Genomic DNA, 21,273 nt, shown 5'->3' with positions numbered 1-21,273 from the left:
CAGATGAGCCTTCGGCACTGATAGTGTTGAAATTATTTGCATCGATCACAGAATTTACACTTATTTTAATAATTTAAGTCTCTCATTTCTCATAATTCTACCTATCAGTTCTAAAAATCAATTATTCTGGGTGTCAAGCCTTACTATTTTCCTTTTTAAACATTTTTTAATCACATGTCCTAAGGTCTGTAATATAAGGAATAGAAGAAAAAAGCAGTAATAACCCAATAGTTTGGTGCCATTTCACCCAACTCTTTAAATCAACCTTTTCTTGCATAAAAGCTGGGAACTCTTTCGTGTTCTGCTTGTGTTTTAAGGGCTGGCCCAGCGCGGTTTGGAGATTCCTAGGGATGTGTGAAGACCTTCCTGTCCTTCTTCCTCCTCCGTCTGCTCCTTAATATCTAAAACACCCATAAGACACGGCGAGTGCTCACTTGGAGGAGACACGTACCCTCCCTCGGAGCGGCTGCCCTTGCGACCCATGTTTGCAACTCCGTGCCCTCTGGCCACCCACCTGGGAAGCAGGAGTCCAGGGACAGAGCCACGTTTCCTTTTAGATTCCTCACAGCCACCCAGACAAACCTGTCCCCAGAGCGAGGACAGAGCACAGGATGCAGGGGGTAGCACTCTTTCTAGAGAGAGGGTGGAGCAGCAGAGGTCAGCTCCCGAGGTCTGTCCCCTCTCAGAGTCCTTTTGAGGGTCCACTGCGTTCTCTGTCTTTCTCCTTTTCAGCTGTGACTGAGATGCCAGGAGCAAACTGAGCCGTCTGGTGACAATCTGAAAAGAGAATACATAAGTAGAGAGTGCGGGCCTGGGAGCGATTTTCTCCTGGGTGGGGGTTTGAGCAAACAGGAAGCCCTGTTTAGGGCTCGTCTTCATCATCTTTCATCGGGAGTCCACCTGGCTTCCTGATGCCTTCAGACAGCAGCCTCCTGGGACCGAAACGTGACCCGGGGCTCCAGCCCCGCCAGCTCCTCCTGCACTCCCCTCCACCAGACCCCAGCTCCCCAGAAAAACCCGCCTCTTAATTGCTGTAAGTGACAGCAGAAAATGGGTCCTTGTTGGTATCTAACCATAGTCACAGGATCAGGTCACGTTCTCTTCCCCTGCTGAGGCTTAAGAAGGGGCGAGAAGCGGACCACGCACCAGAGATGACCATTAGAACACAGGACCCCAGGGGCTGTCCTCAGCAAGGGGAAGCCGGTGTTCCGTAGATACTAGAAAGATATTAATTATGAAATGAAACTGAAACACTTTCTTTTAAAATCTTATAGCCCTTTCAGAATAAAATACATAATACCCTCAGCGTTTGTCTCTAGTTCATATATTTAAAACACAATTTTCTAAGTTAGCAATCTTTTCTTAAACTTCCAATTACATCACTTTCATTTGAACTATTTTGTTTGAACGACTGTTACTGGAAGAACAGGTTCAGCAATTTTCAGGACAAAGTAACATCTGAGAATTTTTGATTAAAATAGGTGATTTTCTACAAAATGCTCAATATGAATCGATGATTCTCCTAAATACTCAAAGAAGCCGATGCCGACATTTCAGTCTGAGGCTGTGATGTTTACCAGAGTAATGACACCAACACCTGAACTGACACAGCCTGATTCTAGAGCGGAATTCTAGAGCTCGCGGATTCATGTGGAAGGGCAGGGGCAGATGAGCAGGCAACCACCACATCCCAAACCTTCCGGATGGTTCCTGAACCCGACTTCTCTCCCCACCCAACAGCATACACGTTGCTCAAAACTGCAAATTTTAAAAACAATTTAAACTGCATATTTAATATTCATTTTTAGAAACAAAGGGGAAAGAGGAAAATAAACTCGAACAAAGCCCTGCTCTTCATTCTCTGTCCAAGAAAATGAAATGTCGGTTTGTTGAGAAGCAGGACTGAATTTCCCAAGGGCGAGCAGCCCCTCCAGAAGGAAGCCCAGGCCCGGGAGGGAGGCGCTGGCCCGGCAGGAGCTGGGGCTGTGGCCTTCTCAGGGAGGCGGTGATTCCGGCCTCAGGGTCCCCCTGTGAGAAGCCCGCTGCCTGGCCGACGTGTTCCAGGCACCCGTAGGCGTGGTCTCCTGTTGTGAAGGTCCACCATGTGAAGGTGCTCTGGAGGAGCCGGGCCTCGTGCCCCAGGCATGTGGCGCCGTCACAACACAGAAGCTACCAAGAACACAAGCTGGAAAGAGTCACCTGCCATCAGAGGGCACACTGCAGAGGCGCGGTGATCTGCCCCTGCGAGGCAGGCCTGTGAGGGAAGAGGAAGGCCAGCTCTGCCCCCATGCCCACAGCGCACCCACCAGGCCAGCGGAGAGCGCCTCAGATAACCTTGGCTGGTGCTGCTTGGCACACCTTGGGACACAGGGGACACACAAGTGAAGGGTGTGTGTTCTGCTGCCACAGACCTGACCCCAGTAGAGACAGACCCTAATAGACCCTGCACAGCCAAGGGCCCAGTGACAATGCTGTCCTGGTTAACGAGAGGACAGGAGCCACCCAGCCCAGCAGGACCCAGGGAGGCCACCAGCCAAGGCTGTGGGGGAGACAGGCCCTGGCCCGTCTGAGGACCAGGAGGACCAGGAGGTTTGGAGCCAGCAGGGCGAGGACGGCAGAGGACCCGTGTAGAAGAGGGCGGTGGGGTGTGTGCCAGCGACTGCCAGCCGTTTGTCACCACATAGAAGTCAGGCCACAGCCCAGCCTGGGGGCACAGGTCGTCCAGGGGATATTAGGACGTATCTGGGAACCAGAAATCTTCCAGTCCTGTCACTGTCCCCCCTTGTCACCGGCACACAGAACAGGTGGGTGGGGGGAAGAACCAGCCAGATCTCTCTCCTCCTGCCACCACCAGAACTGATGCTCCTTCTGCCCCCTGTGCAGCCTCCCAGGATGGACACAGGATACTGAGGACACAGGACGGGGAGCAGCGAGCTTCGTGGAGCAGCGCTGTTGGAAAGGAACGCAGACTCAGAGCCGGAGAGGAGGAAGGAGGACCAGGCGGGAGTGAGGAGTGCCAGCCAGCCTGGGTGAGCGGATGCCCTTGGGGAGCCCCAGGCCCCGGGCCGAGCAGACCCAGAGCTGAGGGACAGCAGAGTGCTGTGGATGCCGTGGAGCGCGTGCGGAGGGCGGTGCCGGGCTGACCACTGCGAGTTCCTGTGCACACAGTGGACCATCTACACCAGGGGACTGATCGACTGGGACAGCGGCAGAGACTCCATCCGAGAAGAACAAAGACGTAGAAGAAGAAAGACTGAACAAGGGAGAGAAAGGCACCGCGCCCTCCACTGCATCGTTGGGCCACCGAGCTGACGGTGCGCTGCTCCGGGTAGCCGCTCACTCTCGCTGCACCCTCAACGGCCTGCTGCTGCTCTCACGTGTCAGGAGCGAGGGCACTGAGGCCCCGGGAGAGCTGAGGCCCCGGGAGACCCGGCTGGAGAGCTGGCCAGCTGAGGCCACGCAGGCAATGCCCCCCAGAGGGGGCCATCTGAGGGCCAGCCCGATTGTCCTGTGGGACTCTGTCCTGGGTCCCATCCTGGGTCCCGTCCTGGGTCCCGTCTTGCTGGACCACAGCCTCGCTGCAGGTCGGCAGTAGGTGAGGCCTCACTCAACACCTCCCACGTCTGGATCAACCTTTCTGAAGGATGATGCCTTACTGCCGTGCTCACACCGACGGTGGCTGGTGACATCTTCAGATGATTAACACAAACATAATCCAAACGGCTGAAAATTCATTCAGCCAGCAGGTCTTCACTAAACGGCTGAGGGGTGGAGGAACGGCAGAGGACAATCCTGTCCTGGGAAAGGAGCAGGGAGGTGGACACCCAGCCCCCGGGCCTAGACGGCACCTCCCTTCACTCTCAGGCCACAAGCAGAGCTCACATCTTTCAATAAACTAGCAAACTTTCACTCTGTGCCCCTCTAGGCCGAGCCTGTCTCCCGAGGGGCAATGTTTGCTCAGTTTACTTTTCTGTTGTCTTGTCTACTTTTTGTTAGCCTTCGCACACGATTAAGCACCCAGTCCATAGAGCAAGGTCTCCACTTCTGTGGCCATGGTGAATAAGATGCCTGATATTTTTACTTTTTCTTTCTAAATGCAGCAAAGCTCTAAGAGTTTTTGTGAAGACAGAAAACCAACAACAGAAAAAATTTGCTTTTTTAAAGTTACAATGTTACATCTTCATGTCACACTCTCCACAGTGAAAAACTAACTGTCCCCTGCAGCCATGCTCCCTGCTAGCCGAAAAGACCCAGGCCTTTCAACCACCAAATATAAAATTGAAATGTCTTTCTTCTTTCAGAAAAGAAAGACCCACCCCGTGATTCAACCTCACTAGACTTGCTTTTAAAGTGCTAGAACTTAAATTAAAAAAAAAAGGTGTTCTCTTGAAGTTTATCTGAACTCGCCCTCCAGCCCACCGACTGTAGCAGTTCTTTGCGCCCAGGCTGGGGAGTCACTCAGGGCAGGAACCACCCCGGCCCTGCACTGTGCCCAGCAGTGCCAGGAGACAGTCGCCTCGAGGACTCGCTGTCGTTCCACTGCCTCCTCCAACAGGGCTCCCTCCCCTCCCAGAGGCTCCTTCCCATGAACCGCACAGAACATTCTCCCAGTCCAGCTTGAGCTGCCTTAGAACACGGAATTTCCAGCAGATATAGCACCTAAACAACATGGCCACTCGCCCTTTCAATATATCTCCGCACTGCCTGTGAGTCTGATTAAGTGACCTGTGTGCCCAGCACTGACTGAGCATCTCCGTCACTCGAGTCTCTTCCTGGGCCCTGGGGGAGAGAACCTATGAGAAAGTGACAGTCCCTGAGCAGGGGAATGGAGTGTCAGGGGGAAAGAGGGAGGGCTGGCAGGCTTCTTGGAGAAGCTTTTGACATCACCAAGGAAAGATTTTGTTGATATGTTGAGAGTCATCTAACTGAAAGCACCAAAAATTGATTAAAAAATAACAGCAATAAAGAAAGACCACAATTCCAAGCCACTAGATTACAAATTGGAATTCTCGTTTGGACTAAGGATCATAGCTAAGTGTTTATAGTCTTGGGGGAAAACCCTGAGAAATAAGATTCGTATGACTCAAGATTTAAAACTTATCCATTGAAAGACACCAACGGTGTGTCCCCAGGCACCCAAGGGACTTCTCTCTAGTTTTTTGCATGTAACTGCAAGTGTCTGCAGAGACCCTTCCTGCTGTCCCCTGGTCTGTGCAGCTCAGGGTTGATGAAGCCACGGGAGGCCTCACCACCTCAGCACAGGCTCTTCCACATTCAGCCCTCATTGGGCAAACTTTGCTGAGCACCTACTGTGTGCAAGCCTCTCTGCTGAAGAAATAGAGATGACTAAAATACAGTCCTTACCTCCAAGGAGCTCCCAGCAGGAGGGCCTACATTTGAACAGAAGCAAAACTAGAAAAGCATTTACAGGTTCCTAGGCGAGGGGCAGGGAGCAGACAGAAGGGGCCTTCCATGCACACAGAGGAAGGATAGAACCATGCCAGGAAGGCTCCACTAGAGATCACTCAGAGGAGCGTCCAGCACCATGCTGCAATTGCCCGTGGGACAGGGACAAATTGCTGGGAATGAAGGTAGGAGCCAAGGTTGAAAGGTCAAGCAAAGCTAAACTGTGGAACCCGCCCAGGCAGGACTGGGGACTTAAAAAAAAATATATATATATATATAGCAAAAGGCAGTTTTTGGCCTCCACTCTTCACTGGAGAAGTTAGAGGGAGAGGAAGTCCCAGAGGAGAGAGGGTTAGAGTGACCTTTGGGTTCATCCTCCCTGCTGTCACTTATATCTCTAGCTCCCTCTTGGAAGACCTCATATTTAAAAAGTCACCCTAGCAGGTTAACAATGAGCTATCTGGAGGCTCCCTACATGGGCACTGTTAGCCACATCAAACCTGGGACTACCCCTCTGACAACTTCCTCCCTGAGCACCACCTGGGAAAGCAGAGCTGGCCCTAGCGTAGGCTTGGACCCAACACTAAGGATGTCTAAGACAGGAAATGAGCCTATCTTCCCATTAGAAGCACACTTCAAAGAACCAGGCGGCACTTCAAAGGGTGTTTACCAGCCTGTCTCCAGGGCCTTGGCCCAGTATCCCCTAATAACAGCCCATTAGCACCTCATTAGCCAGGGCTAGAACGGGAAGCACCCAGGCTGATTCCCAGAGGGTTCCTGCTGTGGTCTCACCACGTTTGTAAATGCTCTAGGATGTGTCTGAGATGCCCCCAAAATAATATGCATCTGAGTTCTGCACTGGTGACTATGGTCACCTAAGCAGGTGCAGCAGGGCAGGGCGAATCCTACATCCAAGGATCATGTGTACAAATCTTCCTTTAAAAGTACAGAAAAGTGAGCATCGGGTCTGGGAGCCTCTGGCAACCTGGGTCCCCAAAATCTTTAAATGAAAATAAATCTCAGACCTTCACAATAACCTCTGGGTGTCTCGTGCTTTCTGCATATTGGAATTCCTGTGGCTTGTACATCATTCAATCCAATGTGTCAAAGCACCGCACCAGCACCTTGCAGGCTCTGAAATTCTCATTCCACAGCTCAAGACCCCCTTTGCTCATGAAAAGCAGAGCGGTCTCCATTATTAACAAGTGGCCTCTGCTGACATGGCACCCTGCAAGAGAGCTGAGCCCCCACGTTTTCCCAGGTGCCTGTCATGTGCTGGTCGGCCAGCGAGCAGTCCAACAGCCACACTAAGTCACCGGGAACCGCAGGGCTGCCACAGAACCAGGACCCTCCAACTCTGGAGTGCTCTGTGAGTGCTGAAGGAATCCCAGCCTATGGAGGAAGAACAGCGAGTGTGCGATGCTGGTGTGCAGTGCAGTCGAGCTTCTCCAAGTAGCTAGAGAGAAAAGTGGGGGTTCACCATGGAAAAGCAGCCCTGCGTTTCTGAGGAGCACTGCATCAACACGCTCTGTCCCCCCACCCGGGAGCCAGGCCGGTCCCCGTGGAATGTTGAGCCACGATTCCACTGGAAATTCCGTCTATTAAAGAAGGAAGGACCTGCTGTCCTGTGAAAGCACGTGGGTAAGACAAATGTCAGGCCCCAACTTCTAGACCAGTGGTGGAACCTAAGAGTGGTGGCTGGACAATTCACTGACTATGTGAATTCTACTTGGTGGCCAAGTATCTGATGAGCAATTAAATGAAAATAACACACTAACACAAGCCTGTAGAGTTTGTTAAGTATAAAGAGGAAGGCAGAGTAAAACCTGATTCTTCCTCTTAGTCCTGATGTCAGTTACCACCACCAACACTTGCCTCCTTGAGTCCTCCATTGACAAGTCGATGAATATTTTTATTGCAATGACGCATATTATTTATATGCATTGTTCTGAGTCTTGCTTTTTTGATGATACACCTTGAAGATTTCTCCATATGCACATAGAATAGTTCTGAACATTTTCCTTCTTCACAGTGGTGTGGTATTCTACTATATAAATTTATGAAATTACTTAACTTTGGATTGATTCCAGTTTACTAAGCCAGATATGAAATTCTTTTCTTAGGATGTGGCTTCAATGTCATGGTAGTTTCATGAAAATCCGTTGGAAACCTTTGTCGGTTCAGCTCTGGAAGTCCATAGGGTGCTTTGGTATTTACTCTCATGGTTTGAAAGTTAATATATAAAATATCATGAGTTTGACCTTTTAGAGGAGAGGTAGCGCTAATCTGGTTGGACTTTTAGCCTCCCAAACTATGGACTAAATCAAACTCCTTTTCTCATTTAAAAAAATTAAAATTAGGGGCTGGGGCTGGGGCTTACTGGCAGAGCGTTTGCCTAGCTCACGTGAGGCACTGGGTTCGATCCTTAGTACAGCATAAAAATTAATTTCTGATACTGTATATTCTTGCTACCTTCTTGTCCAATTACAGTATCCGGTGATTTCTCTGTGTTTGGGGGCTCTTTATTTACTTATTAGTTCTAGTGTATTCTAATGTTTTCCTTTTGGCTATTGTCTTTATTTACCTCTGACTTCTGATTTCTTAAAGACAGTTTTGCTGGTCTCTTCCTAATTTCTTATAAGTTTATTTCATTTGGTGGACAGGTATGGCTTTAGCCATATAACATATGTTCTCATACGCCATGTTTTTATAGTAGTTTTATTTTCCATATACTCTGCAATTTCAGTTCTCTTTGACCTAAAAATTGGTTGTTTCTGTTGTGTTGTTGTTAATTTCAAGTGGGTTTGGATTTTGTCATTATATTTTTATGCTAAATTTTTATTTTCAGTGTGTTGTCATCTATTACTGTATTCTTTCTGCTTCATAGAGTTTGTTATGGTTTTATCTGGGTCCAGGTACATTTTGTCACTGCACCTGGCCAGCCCTCTCCTCTTCTGTCCGTTGTTGTCTTCTAGCGCCTCTCATTTCAGTTAAATAGTATTGTCTTTGGTTTATTTGGAGTGTGCAAGACTGACGCGTGACCCATGTTTTCGGCCCCCTGGCATAGCCCAATGTGGCCATTCCTCTCTCTCACATAGTGATGGCAGTGACTATGAGCAGGGGACCTCTGCTGGGGCTCAGATGTGGTGTGGGCACGTCCCCCAAGGTCCACCTGCTCGCGCTTGGTAACTGTGTGGTGATGTTGACAGGAGGCAGGATCTGTAGGAGCTGGGGCCTGGTGGTCCCTGGAGCACTGCCCCAGGAGACTACCCCCTGTGTTTGGCACCTTCTCTGGGCCACCATTTCTCTTTCCTTGGCTCCCCCATGTTATGAGCCAGCAGAGGCCAAAGAGATGGGGCCACCTAATCTCAGACTTTCAGCCACCAAAACTGTGAGATAAATAAACCACTTTTCTTTATAAGGTTCCAGCCTCAGGCATCTTGTTATAGCAACAAACAAAGACAAGCTCCTATTCCTCTTTCTCTCATCTGTATATCAGTATCTGTGTACAGATCCTGTGCTCCTTCTTTTCAGATGATGACTGCCTTGGCTTGCTCAGGCTGCTATAACAGATCACCACAGAAGGGTGCTTACACAACACCAAGTACATCCTCCAATTCTGGAGGTTAAAACCCAAGATTAAAGTTCTGGCAATTGGGGGCTGGGGTTGTGGTTTAGTGGTAGAGTGCTCACCTAGCAGGTGCAAGGCGCTGGGTTCGATCCTCAGCACCACATAAAAATAAATAAATAAGATAAAGGTATTGTTCCGAACTATATCTAAAAAAAAATTTAAAAAATATTAAAAAGTTGTGGTGATCGTAGTTTCTCCAGAGACCTCTCTTCCTGTTTCATAGAGGCTTGACTTGACCTCCCACGTCTTTCCTCTGTGCACACAAGGATAAAGAAAGAGCTCTGGGTTTTCTTCATTTCCTGTCGGGTTAGGGATCTGCCTCTAGGACCTCATTTAACCTTTATTGTCTCCTATTAATGCTGTCTCCAAAACAGTCCCCTTGGGATCAGGCTTCAGTGTATGGACAGGTGGGGACACAGCTAGGCCCTAGTATGGCATCTCTGAATGGGGACAGTGGAGATTGGCACAGGAGAAGCCAGGCAGGCAAACCGAGGCTGCAACTTCCTTGAATTTAAAAATAATGTCTCAAAATATTTTCTTCCTAGTCCTGAGACTCAGATGTGCCTCAGTGACATGACCCATGCGTTCGAGTTGCTGGACCCCAGTTCTTCCTGACAGGTCTAGATGCAATTTAGGAGAAATCCCACCAGGGCTTTGTGAAGTGCGAGGGGCGTGGTAACCATGGTTGACTATCCTAAAAATATAATTTGCATTTGGCGTCCACAATTGACATAAGGGTAGTAGAAATTTTATTAAAGGATATATAACACACGGCTTAAAAAAATAGCAAAATACCAAAATAATTGTGTGAAATCCATGTCGTCAACTGGTTATCACAGAAGGCTTCTATTGAGTTTTGTTTGACTCAAACCCAACCTATGATTGTGACTGAGAAGTGTAACAATGACATGATGTTTAGGGACCAAGGTGAACAACCCTTACCTGAAGTGCTTAGGACCACAGGGATTCCGATTTCTTTATAATTCTGGAATACCTGCATGTGCGTGATGAACTGTCCTGGGGATGGACTCCCGGGGATGGGACTCAGGTTTCAACGTGAAATTCCTTTGTGTTTCAGATGCACACAAAGCCTGAAGGTAAAATCTCACAACATTTTTACTAATTTTATAACGTGAAGCAAAGTTGGGTCCCTTGACACATCGGCGGGCACAGGTGTGGCATCCCAGCACCACCACGTCCCTGAGGGATCTGTGTGGCAGCCGTGGGCAACGGCCCTCTTCTACTCCCTTACGCAGAAGCACTGGGCAGCCGAGAACGTGGCTGTCCATGAACGCACTGTGCAGGTGACTGTGCGCAGGGCCCATGGCTGCTCTGCTGTTGGGCAGCAGCGGCTACAGACTAGGGCAGCGCAGCCTCCGCTGCAGGGTGCTGATGGAAAGGGAGCCACCCAGGCCGCTGTCCTGGGGCGAGAAGCAGCCTAGGCTCTGGGATGGGGCGGGTCTAGGAGGCTCTCTGGCTTACAGGCTCACACGCTCCTCGCTGTGTCACGAAGCACGGCTCCGGCCCCTCAGTGAGCCCACCGCACGCGTCCACCCGGGCCCCTTTCCACAGTGTTGACACTGTCATCTCCGTCTTCACTCCCATCTCGACCGCCCACTGGGAACATTTGGGCTGCTTCACCATCGTCAATCAGGAGCTGGACCCTTGTGTGGAAAGCCTCTCATTGCACCTCTCCCAGCTCACGGAGGACTCTGGTGCAAGGAGGTGGCACGAGGCCTCCTCCTCCCTGGACATCCAGTCCTCAGGACTCACCGCCTCGCTCCTCCTCGCCACGGCACACAGTGCGGGCCTGTGTGTGCGCCCGGCAGGCACCGCCCGTCCTCAGCCACTGAGCCCCCGGCCTCTGTCGTGGTGAAGTTCTCAAACCCACCCACCCAGCGCCTCTGCTCCCGCTGCTGGCCGGCTGCTGGCTGGGTGGTTTTGCACGGACCCTTCATCCATCTACAGCACCCGTGTGCAGGGCTGAGTGAATCAAGTCACGCTTGGGGAAAGGTCGTGGCCCAGAGGTTTTCTTGAGTATCAGCTGGAGCAGAGCAGAGCAGTGGTCAAGGAACAACAAGACCCTCCCTTGTTGGTGGCCCAGCTCCCTTTCAGGAGCAGCGACTGCCAGCACAAAACATAACCAACCAGAAAAGTTGTGTCTGGTGAACGAGGCTTTTGTCAGCTGGTATCAAAACAGTGGGGACGTGAGCTTCTCCTCATGACACCCTGCTCAGCTCAGGTGTGCCTGTGGCATCAGCACGTCCAGCTCGGGCACTCTGTCCATGGCAACTCCTGTGGGGGCCCTCACTAGATGAGCCAGTGCCTTTGTGAGGCAAAGCACCAAAAAGGGGGGTTTCCCCAGCATTCTGGATGTTTTCGGGCATCAGATTTTCACCGGCAATGACCTTGGCAAACTCGTCAACGAACACACTGCTTTGTAAGCAGCAGATGCTTGATCACAACTTTAAAAATTCAGTGCCGAGTCTTCAACTTCTGCAACCAGTTTGCTCAGCATCCACAGTTCCCCTGGCTTTCAGCTTGTGGTGGACCTCTGCCTGGTTCCTGATCAGCGTACCATGTGCCCGCGGGAGCTCTGACCCATCCACTTTTCCAGTTCTCAGTCGTGATGTCCATCATCAGTTTTGTGCAGCTATCTCTTGCTAACTTCTGCCCCCCACTTTCAGCGCAGACCCCTAAGAGTTTATTATCTGTGTCTTCAGGTGGCGTGTGGAGGTCTTCCCATGCCACAGTCTTCTAAAGGCTGTTCCACACTTAACTCTGCTGCTGCCCAGATTCTCCAAGTGCTGGAGTTAACACAAATGTCCCCTGTGTGCTCGTCATCATCACCTCTAGGGACATCTCCCGGCTTTTTAAATAGTTTCAGTAATGTCTCCACGTCACCAAACAGAGAAAAAGCAAGACACAGAGTGACCAGGCACACAAGTCCCAGCCCCCCAGGGGCATCGTGGGGACCCACCGTTAGCAGGTCTGGCCTGCACGTGTCTGTGTGGGGGACGTGAATGTGTGGAAGGACACATCACAGCTGAAGGGGGTGGGGAGGGTGGTGCCCTGGGGGTGTGAGTAAACGTGTGGTGTTCTCACATTTCAACTCTGACCCACACGGGAGGTCAGGTGAGGAAATGTCAGCACTCGAAGTCTCAGATCTGGAGCATTTTGGAGTTTGGATCTCAGATTAAGGGTGCTCAACTGTCTCCGTTTGTGTTAATGAGTAAAATGAAGCTGAAGCAACAAGTCTGCGGACCACGCCGCTCACGCCTGTTGATCAACTGAGCAGCTTCTCTGCTGGCTCAGGTGGGGGCTGGGATGCTAGAAAGTGCTTCTTCAAAGAAATATGACTGGACAACAAACACATGAAAAAATGTTCAAGACCTCTCGAGGTTAGAGAAATGCAAACTAAAACTACACCGAGGTTTCATCTCACTCCAGTCAGAACGGCAATTATCAAGCATGCAAGCCACAATAAGTGTTAGCAAAGATGTGGGGGAAAGACTCATCGTACATGCTGGTGGGACTGCAAGTTGGGGCCAACACTCTGGAGAGCAGAATGGAGGTAGGTGACTCGGAAAACTTGAAATGGAACCACCATTTGACCCAGTTATCCCACTCCTAGGCATATACCCAAAGGACTTAAAATCAGCATACTACAGTGACACAGCCACATCAATGTTTATGGGAGCTCAATTCACAATAGCTAAGCCATGGAACCAACCCAGCTAGGTTCCCTTCAACAGATGAATTAATAAATAAAATGTGGCAAACATATACAATGGAATATTATTGAGCCATAAAGAAGAATAAAATTATGGCATTTGTCCATAAATGGGTGAAACTGGAGAATATCATTCTAAGTAAAATAAGCCAATCTCCCCACCCCCCCCCGAAAAAAAAACCAAAGGCTGAATGATTCTCCACATGATCATGCAAGAAGCTNAAATAAGCCAATCTCCCCCCCCCCCCCGAAAAAAAAAACAAAGGCTGAATGTTCTCACTGATATGCAGAAGCTAACACACAATAAAGGGGAGGGGGTATAGAAGCTCATTGGATAAGACAAAGGGGAATGAAAGGAAGGGAGAGGAGATGGGAATGGGAAAGACAGTGGAATGAATCAGACAGAACTTTACTGTGTTCATTATGAACATGTGACCAGTGTACCTCCACATTATGCACAACCACAAGAATGGGAAGTTACACTCCATGTATACATGAGATGTCAGAATACATTCTACTGTCATGATAACCAAAAAGAACAAATAAAACATTTTCAAAAAAAACAAAAATACGTTTTCATTTTGTGTGTGTGTGTTGTGCCACAGACAAAATGCTGTTTATTTTACTCTGAGTTATGAACATTTTCTCCACCACCTGAAGTCTAGGTAATAAACAAGGCAACTACGTGTGTTTTGATTTGTAGTATTTGCTGATTCCACAGCGTAACCACTGCCCTCATAGATGGTTCCAGGCCACCAATATGGTACAAGTTGACTGCCCAGATGTATGCTGTCAGCGTGAAGACCTGAGAGCACTGAGAGTCTCAACTGAGGACTGACCGCTTCTGAGTACTTATTGCCTTTGCGTTTAGTATGCAAACGTAATTTTTAATAAAGTGTAATTTTTAATAAAGCTGCGTTACCACAATGTGCAGGTCGGCCCTGGGAGCAGGGAGTGCCGGGGGTGGTGTGTGAGCCCCCAGCTGCTGGAGGCTCCCGCAGGCTGTCCACCTCTGTCTTCTCCCCCCCTGGCGTCCACACACACGGGGTAAAGCAGCTCAGCCCCAGCGACTCTGGGGGTACCCTGAGCATGCTCAGCAGCAGAACCAGAGACCCCCTCCAGCGCTCCAGCACTGCAGTGAGGGAGCCCTGGGGAGGCCCCCAGGGACGGGTCTGCCACGTGAGCAGCATCCTGCCCGCCTGCGGCTCCCCCCGGCCCCTAGACGGCTGCTCAGGGCCTGTGCTCATCCTCATGACCTCCGCACGGGCTGGTCGTCTCACTGGCCGCCGTCTTCCTGGCCTGCTCTGGCCCTTGCTGCTGGTTTATCGTTTCAAGGAATAACCTGGGCTACCCGCCCGTTTCCTCTGCCACCTGCAGTCAAAATCCTTTTAGGTCTTTAAACATCATTCAGTGCAGAGCCAAGTGACTTGTCCCAGGGGACACAATCAAGGCACAATTTAAAACAGGTCCTGGGAGAAAATGCAGTGTGACTGTGGACGCCAAAACCAATGTCCTCCACAAGACAAGGGCGGGGTGCAGAGAACGACGCCCTCCCCGCAGGGACGCAGGCGGTCTCCTGCAGAGGGACCAGGTGCCCTCCTGCGGCCCAGCGCATCACACCCAGCATCCAATGGTGACAAGGGTGGACCCTGCGAGCAGTGTCCCATATGCACTGGAGACGGCACAACAAGTCATTCCACAGTGGCAGACTCTGTGCTGTCTGTTCTGTTGGTGGAACATTTTCAAGTCAGGAAGGAAAAAAAAAAAACAAAACAACAGTTGTACATCCTTCCCACAACGTCTTGCGTCTGCTGAGAGGAAACGTGTCGCGGAACAGAGCAAAGCAGAGCCGGGTGACGAACGCGCTCTGGACGAGAGAGCCTCGTATTTAACATGGAAACAGTTGAACAAATGGCCGCTTCGACGTGTATTTCTTCAAAATTCCCTTCCCTGGGAGAGGAAGAAAGACTGTGGCCTAGAGCAAGATAGCAGGAGAGAAGAGTTTGTCTCTGGGAAGGATGAGAAAGGGGACAGCACAGGACACCAGGCTTTGCCGGCAGCTCTTATCAGGGCCCATCTCCCTTCCCGCAGGGGGGGGGGGCTTGGCGGGCCTTATCGGCCAGGGACGGTGGCCCCTGCAACAACAGTGACCCGGGCTTCACTGAGGAGCTTCCAGCAAGCGATGCCTTCCCCCAAGTGATGTGCTTTGGAAATGCCCCCAGGCGAGAGGCATGAGGAATGGCGAGGCCCGGGAACTTTCTGAACAGGAAAAGTAAAGAATGCAGTCTTTGTGGTGGAGAAGTGAGATCACTTTGAAAAATAAATGTCTAGAAACCCGGCTCTTGCGCAAGTGGCACTTTTTTTGGAGACTCAGGAAAAAAAAATGCCTCCTGGAGATTAATCTTACATCTGTTTCCAGAGCCTCATTCAGAAGTTGACGCTTTTGTACAAAGGACACCCCGGCTGCCGGTGGCTGCAGGCGGCCCTGCCACAGACTCTCTAGCAACCCATAAATCTGTGGGAACTACTCCCCGCACAGTGCAGTCACCCTGCCCAGACGCGGCAGCCTCTCCTCACCCCGAAACGTGGAAGCCGAGAGCCCAGGGAGAAAAAGACAGCGACGTCAGGTGTGGGAGAAAGGACCCTGATAGGTAAGACCAGAGGCGAGCGCAGCCGGGCCGGCCAGCCCTGGCACACTCAGGCTTCTCCCGGCAGAAAGGGCCACTGTTCCCCAATCAATTGTCTCCTGTTCCCAGGCGATTGCACGGGCGACGCTCCCAACGGCCTCCGGAAAGTCCTGCCGACCCTGGGCTCTGACCCTGGGCTCTGATCCGGAGCTCCTTCCCCTCTCTCTGTGAGACCGGAGGATGTAGTATGTATCCGTGCTGTCAACTTGCCAGGCTCACTGGGGTGAGTCAAAGGGACCTGGCATTGCATCACAGAGATCCGAGCTGCTAATAAATACAGCAGGCCCCGGCCATTGTTGATTAATTCTGACTGAAATCTAAACACCAAACAGCAAACACTCTTCAACCGCTCTGGTACCCATTAGCTTGATGTGTTTATTAGACAGGTCTGTGTTCTTTCAAGTTTATTAACAACAGATTAAAAAACTGCAAACAAACCTAGGTTTCTTTATATGGTTTAAGAGTGTGGGTACCATTTGCTAATGTTTTTAGGGTTTGCCAGTATATCCAAACAAGGCTGAAAAAATACCATCATGTCAAATTAAGATCTGGGTACAAAGTATGAACAGTTATTGTTTATGTGCAGCTTCTCGTATTCAAACAAATAATCAAGGTTTCTATTTACTTTTATAACTTCTAGAATTGTCATGCTTTTAAAATCTATTTTGAACAGGGATTTAAGCAGTATTGTAGTAGGAGATGTAAAAGTTTTACAAGTCATGACTCAAAGATTCATTCAAAGATTATAGAGGTTAATAAGATATATTTAATTACAGTTACCTGTAGATCAGTCCTGAATTCAGCCAACTAGTACATGTCCGTGCAATATGCTATATGTTATTTATTACCAGTGTTTGAAAATTTAAAAAAAAATGACAAGAAAATGCTCAGCATGCAGATAATCAACAGTGCCCCGATAGGGAGGACCTAAGCGATCCCGTACCAGGAGTGCAAGTTTTCAAACCTTCTGGAAGTATTGTTGAAGTCTGGGCAGATCCTCAAAATATCCCTTCACAATGTACCTTTATCAATCTTCTGGCAGCCATGAGCTACTCCAACTCATTCAGTGGAAACAAAGGAACAAGGTTCTATAAATAAACCATATTTATAGACCCAGGAAAATCAGCATAAAAATATTTACCTTAATGCAAGGTATTTAAAGACTATACATTGATTTTGCTGATTTAAAGGCCATTATATAAGTTTTACAACTACGTAAAATTTCAATGCCTGGTGATTTTGCGTGCTTTTTAAAGACTGTGTGAAGGAGAATAATTCTCATGTTTGGGCTAAACAGAAAATTCTCGCCAAATCCAAATCCTCGGAGATCCAGAAGGTCATCTGAGGCAACATCTTGATTTGAGAAGCCTTCTGTGGGTGCATCTGCTTTTGCAATCTCAAAATGTTCAACCCAAATCTGTCACTTCGATAACTGGATTTTCCCCAGAGATCCCCGACCACCAGAGCTCAGTTCAGCAACTCCAAAATCAAATCACTCCCTCCTCTAATCCTAAATCATGTCCTCTTAATTTTTACAGCATGTAAACTAAGTTTTTATTCTGTTCCCCCCACCCCGCCCAGGAAAGCATAAAACCCCTGATAGTGAAAATCAGAAGACAAGGCTCGCACATTATACATTTGATCGGTTCATTCCAACCCAAGGTCACTCTTACAGTGGTGGCATCAGAGGGCATAATCATGATTGTGTGAGCCAAGAATAGCTATGCTTGAATTTCTGACATCTGTAAGCAAATCCTTTTTACCAAAAGAAAGCATTATAAGTATTTCAAAAACCATATGGTGTGAAAAATACACCACTGTACCTACGATGGTAAAGGTCGGGCAGCTCATCGAAATAAAAATGAATCACTGCCATGTTGCTCCTAGCACATGTCCCCATGAAGGATCCATCTGTTGGTATTTTATGGAGGAAAGGAGGGGACAGAAAAGGAGGAGGGAGAGGTCAGGGGGAGGAGCAGGGGTGGCCGAGCTTATCACAGTAAATAATCAAATGATATTTTCAATCCCAGGTAGTGAAGAAAACTGAAAGAGTACAAGAATAATGACTCTGACTACCAACAAGTAATGGCTACTCTAGCAATTCGAAAGTTGGCCCTTTATACAATTAAATCTTGTCAGTTTAGTAGATTTGTATAATTAGCACCTTGCTATTTTTTTAAGGTAAAGGGAGAAAATGGGGGGATTTTATGAGAAAATCATCTATTTTATGTTGATTTTTACTGAAACAAAATCATTCAATGAGAAAACGACACAGTGCTTTGGTGGGACTCTGGGGCCTCAGTAATAACGTGCCCCTATGCACAATTTCCATGTTTTTGCCCTACGGTGCCCGGTGGTACCCTGACTGTCCAGCCACGTAGCTGTGCCTGCTTTGTCCTCTGCACAGTCTCCTGGCTCCATCCCCTATGAACCTAGACCGGACCTCCAAGTCCACTGGTCTTCAGACCAGGCCCATACAGACATTAACAGCCGAAGGCAGAGGACCTGGATTCAGGAGGAAACGCAGCTGGAAGAATGAGCAATAATGACCTGATCCCAAACGCCTCCACACGGTGGGCCCAAGGGCAAGAAAGGGTGGCTCGGCGTTTCCTGGGTTGAAAACGAAATCATTTCTAGTGTTTGTTGAACTGGCAAGTATGCTGAGCACCTCGCCATCTCTCCCTGCTGCTATGACTGCCGTGCTCGCCTGGTCCCCTGGGCTGGCTCTCGCCTGGTCCCCTGGGCTGGCTCTCCCTGGTCCCCTGAGCTGGCTCTCACCTGGTCCCCTGGGCTGGCTCTCCCTGGTCCCCTGGGCTGGCTCTCCCTGGTCCCCTGGGCTGGCTCTCTCCTGGTCCCCTGGGCTGGCTTTTGCCCACGGCTTTGGAGTTCTGCTTGTCGTTTAACCTATTTTGCTCTTTGGGTGCTTTAGTCTTTTTGGTCCAGGGCGGAGGGCTGATCATTGCTGTTTATTTTTCACTTCCCACTATATTAAAAAGGAAGGGAGGGAGGTAGAGAAAACAGATGGATGGACAAAACAAGGACTTGTCTTCACAGCCCAATGTCCAGCCTTGGCACATAGCCATGCTCAATGACTATTAGTTGAACTTTTAGAGAATGAAGTTCAAGTACAAATTTCATTTTCAGTGCCACTAGGAGATGGCCAAAACCCACCATAAAATATATGAAAGAATTCCCAAACACAGAGGAGGTGGGCCAGGGCAGCTGAGGGGCCATGAGGAGGTGCCTGGGGGCTGCCACAGGGCCACAGAGCCACCCAGCCTCTGGGAGGTGAGGGCGCTCGGCAGAACCCCAGCCCGTGTTTGCAGTGGTCGGAGGACAACTCCCGTCTGGTGTCAGGATCTCCCATGCCTGGTTTGGTTCCAAGATGCAGAAGAAATGGGCAGTGACAAGAAGCCACAGCCATGGTCATATTTGCAGAGACAAGGAAGCAGGAAAAAGCTGGCCACTGTGAGGGGCACACCCAAGAAGGAACCCCACAGCTGCCAGAGTCCCACACCAAAGCCACAGCTGGAATAAAAATCAATGATCCTGAAGCCCACCTATCCCCCGAGTGTTCCTTCTAGAAGTGACTGGAAAACCGAGAAAAACTCATTTCTTGCAAAAACATTTTATAGAAAGAAAGAAAGAAGGAAGGAAGGAAGGAAGGAAGGAAGGAAGGAAGGAAGGAAGGAAAGAAAGATGGATCATCTAGAAGGCAGCAAAACTCCAAGTGATTTATACGACAAAAATGCAGCCAGGCACATCTGCAGGCAGATGTCAGGCGCTCCAGGCGCTCCAGGGCCTCTGTGGACCTTCGTCCCTGCCCCAGCATCTAGCAGGAGGACGTGGATGGTTTGACAACACACACCTGGTTCAAGGCTACCACAGTCCTGCTTTAGGTGACTTCAGCCACTACCTGCTGCGCTCCACAAGCATCTTGTTGCCCCTGGCAACAGGCTATAACTGATTCGGATCCAGCCGGGACACCAGCAGCGTCCCGTGTGGCAGGCTTTTTGTCATCACAAGACTTCTAGGATTATACATTGTATCTTCAAGGCTTCAGCTCAAGAAGCAGAAGGCATTCCGACCATGTGCTGGGGTTGGGTCACCCCTCCATCGTGCACGTTGGGATTTACTTGCCCTGGTCATGGAGCTCAGAGGTGGGACTGCAGGAGTGGCCAGGTCTTGGGGCCTCTGCTGCCCTGGATGGATCAGTGCCATCGCTGTGGGAGCCAGAGGGTGACAGAAAGGAGGAGGCCCTCAGTTTTCTCTGCTCCTGTGTGCTGGCTTGCTTCCTCCATGTCATGACAGCAAGAAGGTCCTGGTCAGATGCCAGAGCCATGCTCTCAGACTTCCCAGCCTCCACCACTCTGAGCCCCCAAAACTTTTCTCTATAAATACCTAGTATGCAATATCATGTTTCAGCAACAGAAACTGGACGAAAACACTGTTAAAGCAGTAAAATATTTGATCCAGGAAATAAGATGCTTTCAAAATCACTGGAAATAGAGAAGAGCAGGAGTTAGGAGTTTGCCCTGGAAACACGGAATTAAAAACATATCGCAGTGCGCCCTTTGGGAATCCGGAAGCCTCAACAGCTGCCGCTCAGCACTCAGGAAACAGTGACCCACAGCTGAAGCTCTAGGAGCAGCTGCACAGCCTCCAAGAGGTGTTTAGCATTTGTATCAGCCACTCAATTCTGTCATCTGTCCCAGATTATGCCATTAAAATGTGTCTGAGATGCAACAATGGCCAGCCAGGATGATAAATTCTGCCATAAACCTACTAAAGCTCTGTTTAGGATCCTGGAAATATGAGGCCATTATTGGACCTGGAAGAAGATGGAACAGGAGTGTGCATCGATGAGCTAACAGCACATTTATCTCAGATGCATTAAATATCTTTACTAATGAAAACATTACACTGATTTTTGCACTTATAATGAGCAAGCACTTTCTAGGATCCTAGATATACAGCTCAGGACACTCACACAGAACTGTGGAAGAAACTATTTTAGCAATCATCTTGTCCAAGCTTAAACATGTGTTACCAAAATAAACCCACCCGAGGCCCTGTACATTGACTCATATAGTATGCTCCAGGAGAAAACACTCCAGACATCAAAATGTTTACGTGCTTTACTTCTTCATTCAGTCCTTTAAAGAAACACTTAAAGAAAAAGTGAATTCTTTCTACACACACACACACACAAAAAATAATAATAATGATGATAATCCTCCAAAAAATAAGATTGAGGTGGAGCTCAGGGGAAGAGTGCTTGTCTGGTGTGCACAAAGCCCTGGTTTTAATCTCTGGTACTGAGACAAATTTAAAAAAAAGAAATTGACTGTGAAAAAATATTAAAAAAAAAAACTTGTCCTGCTGACTGTGCTTCTCACTATTCCACACGTCCTTTGCAATTGGTCCCCTAAGCTCTTACTACTGACAACCGTCAAGAACAGATGCCCACAGCTTCCCTGCCCCTCCTGCCTACTAACTAGATCTGCTTATCCTATTTTTATTATATTAGTTTTTCTCTCTACTTTTCCTAAAACTCAGAGATTATAGATCTAACCAAAAAACAGCTAGAAAACTTGGGAAGATAACTTGATGCACAGAGATATATATTCTATGTTACTCGGCAGTTGAACAGGATCTGACTGTGTTTTGAGCTTTGTATGTACCAGCCAATAGGTGCCAACTGCTGCCTCTCAGAACAATTGTGTGCCCAAAATGCAAAGCTGATTAGAAGCAATCTTTGCATTTGAACTAAATTGACCAGTAAGTGGCCCTGTTACTAACCATAGCCAAATTAG

General features: G+C 49.0%; 1 long non-coding RNA gene across 1 annotated transcript in view; it reads right to left on the bottom strand.

The window, feature by feature from the left end:
• The window catches only part of LOC125619336, a 118,475-nt gene that overhangs the window by 12,073 nt on the left and 85,129 nt on the right, over positions 1–21,273 (bottom strand). Inside the window, exon 5 of the long non-coding RNA XR_007350827.1 lies at positions 515–777. This is a non-coding gene — a long non-coding RNA (uncharacterized LOC125619336). The remainder of the gene's footprint in view (positions 1–514; positions 778–21,273) is intronic.

Source organism: Marmota marmota, unplaced genomic scaffold (assembly GCF_001458135.2).
Source record: "Marmota marmota marmota unplaced genomic scaffold, marMar, whole genome shotgun sequence".
Lineage (NCBI taxonomy): Eukaryota > Metazoa > Chordata > Mammalia > Rodentia > Sciuridae > Marmota > Marmota marmota.
The sequence above is the reverse complement of the archived record's forward strand: the minus strand, read 5'-3'. Positions and strand labels throughout refer to the sequence as shown.